Here is a 5,789-nt window from a genome sequence, read left to right as displayed (position 1 = left end):
AGTAGCTGGGATTACAGGCACACGCCACCATGCCCAGCTAATTTTTTAATATATTTTTTTAGTAGAGACGGGGTTTCACCATGTTGACCAGGATGGTCTCGATCTCTTGACCTCGTGATCCACCCGCCTCGGCCTCCCAAAGTGCTGGGATTACAGGCATTTCATTTTGTAAGTGATATCATATTCTCTGAGTTTATAAACTGAATTTCAGTTTACAAAAAAGCAAACCTAAATTGCCATGAATTATAGATAGCTTAAGAGAAAAAGAAAGGGCTTCCCTATATATCCAGAAAACAGACTATCAGAAGGATCATATTCCAAAGAGAAAACACAGTCAGTCCTCATCAGCTCGTTCAGTCCTATGTAGTTCTTATTCCAGTCAGTCTTGAGTGAAGAGTCTCATGAACCCCTTTGTTTCTCAGCTAGAGTTCTAGCAATCCTAACTCAGTCCACTAGTATGTTCTCAATGTTGTTTAAGTGACACCATCAGAAGCCTGTACCCAAAAATATCAGGAAAAAGTAAAGGACAATCTGGCATCATCCTTTTCTACAGGGCTTTGAGACACTACCATGCCGAGGACAAGCATTGTGGCCTGCAGCTGATCTGCAAAGACTGAGATGCATCAGAGTAAAACGAAGACTATCTGTAGATGACAAAAGAAATGGCATTGTGGTTAACTTATTACTGATAATTTTCAAAAGTGAAAGATCTGATGACAGGTCATTAGAACAATAATGCGGAAACCAACATTCTCAGCAAACTGACACAAGAACAGAAAACCAAACACTGCATGTTCTCACTCATAAGTGGGTGTTGAACAATGAGAACACATGGACACAGGGAGGGGAACATCACACACTGGGGTCTGTTGGAGGGTGGGGGGCTAGGGGAGGGATAGCAGGGGGTAGGGAGATTGGGGAGGGATAACATTAGGAGAAATAGCTAATGTCAGTAATGGGGGGATGAAGGCAGCAAACCACCATGGCATGGGTATACCTATGTAGCAATCCTGCAAGATCTACACATGTACCCCAGAACCTAAAGTAAAATAAAATAAAGAACAATAATGCAACTGACAAGGAAATCTGGCTGTTCATGTGGCATGCAAAACAAGATAAAAAAGTTGATCCAGAAGGTTTTAGACAAGGTGATAATTTCCCCTATTTTCAAAAAGGAGTGGATATTACATATGATTTATAAAAATGGGTTGTAGTACTCCAGTCTCAGGTAGTGCTATAAAGAACTACCTAACACTGGGTAATTTATCAAGAAAAGAGGTTTAATTGACTCAGTTTTTCAGTCTTTTTTTTTTTTTTTTGAGACGGAGTTTCGCTCATGTTACCCAGGCTGGAGTGCAATGGCGCTATCTCGGCTCACCGCAACCTCCGCCTCCTGGGTTCAGGCAATTCTCCTGCCTCAGCCTCCTGAGTAGCTGGGATTACAGGCACACGCCACCATGCCCAGCTAATTTTTTGTATTTTTAGTAGAGACGGGGTTTCACCGTGTTGACCAGGATGGTCTAGATCTCTTGACCTCGTGATCCACCCGCCTCGGCCTCCCAAAGTGCTGGGATTATAGGCGTGAGCCACAGAAAGCCTGGTTAGGAGGCCTCAGGAAACTTAACGATGGTGCTGGAAGGCGAGGGGGAAGGAGGCACCTTCTTCACAATGGTGGCAGGAGAGGGAGAGAGCCAAGGGGGACATGCCACACACTTTTAAGCCATCAGATCTTGTGAAAACTCACTCACTATCATGAGAACAGCAAGGGAGGAGTCACCTCCATGATCCAGTCTCCTCCGGCCAGGCCCCTCATTCAACACAAGGGGATTACAATTCCACATGAGATTTGGGTGGGGACGCAGAGCGAAACTATATCATGGGTAAACATTATTTTTACAGAGAAAAAAACTTAATAATTTTAATAATCCTGACACAAAATACCATGAATATGTCAAGCATATGGTTAGAATATACCGAGAATATATTCTGAATGAGTATGGAGTACATCCTAAATATCTATATGTTAATAAAACTCCATAGGGAGGTGATGCGTATCCTCAGTTGAAAATCACTGGCCTAGAAGATTCTAGATTCACCTCAAAGAAGCAAAGTTGTGATCAAGTTGATATTTAAAAAAAAATAACTGAAATAACTGAATAACTGAAATTATGACTGCACTGTACTACTGTGTAATATTAGACACAGCAGAACTAGGGCTGTGACAAATAGAACTATATGAGGAGCAATGGTATGGACAATTCTCTAGGGATTTCTACAGTACACACCTTCTGAACTATAACTAACACACATTTTACCTAAAGAAAGCAAGCAAATCTGATTTCCTAACTTATCAATTATAACATATCAAATACAGATACAGGTATTGATCGACTTACGACCTATGCAACTTACAACCATTTGACTTTACAACCACAATCGCTAGCCATGACTGCTCTGCTGTAGATTTTTGGAAACACTACAACATTTTGATGTGTATCAAGAATATCGTTACTGCCTGGGAGGCTGTGACAACAAAGTGCATGAATGGCATCTGGAAAAATTGTGTTAAGCGCCATGTTAATGATGTTGATGGATTTGACAGTGAACATGAACTTGAAACAATTCTGGAAAAAATAGTAAAACTCGCTAAAGACCTTTCTTTGGAGTGTAAAATGGAAGATGTCAAAGAGTTGCTAGACAAAGAATCCGGAGAACTTACAAATGAAGAGCTAATTGAACTGGAAGAAGAAAGAGTGGCAGAAGAAGAAAGAAGAGAAGAAGAGAAAGAAGAGGAGGAGCCAGAAAGAAAGTTCACCACTAAGGGATTATCAGACGGTTTAACTTTACTGAATAAACTTCTTATACATTTCGAACCAATGGACCCAAACATCAAACGATTTGCAAGGATTGAACCGATGGCGCACGATGTGTTTCGTCCATATCGTGAAATTTATGAAGAAAAAAAGAAACATACAATTCAGACAAAGCTCACCATGTTTATGAAAAAACCAACTCCAGTAACCCCAACTGCTGCCTCAGATGACGACATCAACGATCCGCAGCCAACCACCAGCGGCCAATAAAATGTTTCGTACATGTTTATATATTTTGATATGTTTTGCAATTGGGAAAATGTTTCCTACGGGAATTTTTACACCTGTATTTTGTATTTTTGTATGCACCTGTATTTTGTAATTTTGTATGTTTTGCAAATATTAAACCAGTTGTACTGTTAATGCAGTGTTTTACTTCAACCTGACAAATGTAAAAATAAGAAACAAAATGGTGTAGAGATGATACAAATGGCATAAAATGAACAAAGAAAATTATGATATATAACAATAATGAAAGAAAATTATGATAAAATATGACTTAAAGATTTTTATAACATCATTTCACAGTACTGTACATATAGCCTCCTCAACTTACGACCAAATCGTGTTACGACCAGTCTGTTGGAACCAATCGTGGTCGTAAGTCGAGCACTAGCTGTGATTATTTCCAGCATCTCTCTTTTTTGTTGTTGTAGATAAAAGAACAAATCTTGTTACTTTTCCAGCCCCCATACCCTAGAAAATTTTCAGAAATAGTTTTAGGTATAAAAGAAATCATTAAGATTGTGTTTGGGGAAGACAAACATCAAAAGTTGCTAGTCGATTTGAACACTTGGTTAAGTAACATTGTGGGTTACTGAGAAACAATACTTGGTTACATATTTGACTAAAACAACCATAAAATATTTAAAAAGTAAATATAGGAGGTAATATGACTGCAAAGAAGATTAACTCTTTCTAAGAAACTGTTTTCTTAAATAATCAAGTACATTTTTGTGGTTTGAATGTGTTAATTCATATGTTAAAACCTAATCACCAATGTGATGGTATTTGCAGGTGGAGCTTTTGGGAGGTGATTAGATCATAAAGACAGAGACCTTATGAATGGGATTAGTGACCTTAGAAAAAGAGGCCCAAGATAGCTGCCCTGCCCCTTCTACCACATGAGGACACAGCAGAAGACACCATCTGCCAACCAGTAAAGGGTCCTCACCAGACACTGAATCTCCCAGTGCCTTGATATTGGACTTCCCTGCTTCCAGAACTGTGGGAAATAAATTTCTGTTGTTTATAAGCCACCCAGTTTATAGTATTTTGTTACAGTATCCCAAACAGACTAAGGCATGAAAAAGTCAGCATAAACCAGGTTATTCAAGTAAGACACAGGCACTGTTTTCTAGGCAGATTGCACAGTAGATAAAGAGTAACCATTTACAATCTTTTATTAAAAGCAAACCAACAATCTGAGAAAAAATTTCATTAAACAGAAAGAAAACAAAATTCTAGCTCCCTTCCTTCCTTTCCTTCCTTTCTTTCTTTCTTTCTTTCTTTCTTTCTTTCTTTCTTTCTTTCTTTCTTTCTCTTTCTTTCTTCTTTCTTTCTTTCCTTCCCTCTCTCTCTTTCTCTCTCTCTCTCTTTCTTTCTTTCTTTTCTTCCTCCCTCCCTCCCCTTCCCTCTCTTTCTTCCTTCCTTCCCTCCCTCCCTCCCTCCCTCCCTTCCTTCCTTCCTTCCTTCCTTCCTTCCTTCCTTCCTTCCTTCCTTCCTTCTCCTCCCTCCCTTCCTCTTTTCTTTCTTTCTCGGAGTCTTACTCTGTTGCCCAGGTTGGAGTGCAGAGGAGATCTGCCTTCCAGTTTCAAGCGATTCTGTGCCTCAGTCTCCCGAGTAGCTGGGACTGCAGATGCATGCCACCACACCTGGCTAATTTTTTGCAGTTTTAGTAGAGATGGGGGTTTGCCATGTTGGCCAGGCTGGTCTTGAACTCCTGACCTCAGGGGATCCACCTGCCTTAGCCTCCCAAACTGCTGGGATTACAGGCATGAGCCACTGTGCCCCACCTCTAAAGCTGTTCTTGAAAATTTTATATGTATATCCATTAAACTTTACCTAACTTTGGCCATGACAAATACAATTCCTTTTCTGAGAAGCTCCTACAGTTTTCAGTGTCCATATGCATCCCTACCAGTGAAACTTCTCAAAGTGCCAGAAATTCATTAACAGATATATACCAATTTTTACCACATAAGAGGCAAATTATACAAACTTAAAATGATGGTTAGCAATTAATGTTCAGTATTCTACTTTTCTCAGAAATGATCTAGACAGCTCTGGATATCCATTTGTTAAATAAATTTACTACTGGCCTAAGATTTTAAGTTTCTTAAAGACTTTGCAAATTATCTTCAAGCTGACACATTGTATAACATAATTACTGCTGAAATAAAATTTGTCAAAATAAGTATTCAAATTACTTACATACAAATTTACATTTTTTTCATCATTTTAAATATTTAGTAGAAGTGATGCTAGGTTACTCAATTGTTAAATCTGTATACGTTTAGGAAAAATATTCACAAGTAGAATAAAATCTATACCTATACAATATTTAACACTGATAAATCAGAGAAAACTTAGCTGTATTTATTAAACCAAAATTATTAAACTAGACTCATTTGCCAAAAAAGTATCTAAATTACATAAAATTGAATTCCTAAATTGTTTCTGAGTTAATTTCTATAACAATACCTCTTTTAGTCTCCACACTGAAAGTATTAGAGATTCAATTTTCTTAATTTCTTTCTCTTAATAAAAGAATATTTAATTTATGTGAATGCTTATTTATCTCTAAGCCAATCAGACTAGAGATTTTTTAAGAGATTTTATACATAACATAGCTTACTAATATCAGAAGGTAGAAAAATATTACACACTCACATAATGAAAAGTAAAGGCCTTTCT

This window comes from Cebus imitator, unplaced genomic scaffold (assembly GCF_001604975.1).
Source record: "Cebus imitator isolate Cc_AM_T3 unplaced genomic scaffold, Cebus_imitator-1.0 Scaffold43, whole genome shotgun sequence".
Lineage (NCBI taxonomy): Eukaryota > Metazoa > Chordata > Mammalia > Primates > Cebidae > Cebus > Cebus imitator.
This window is presented reverse-complemented; position numbering follows the sequence as displayed.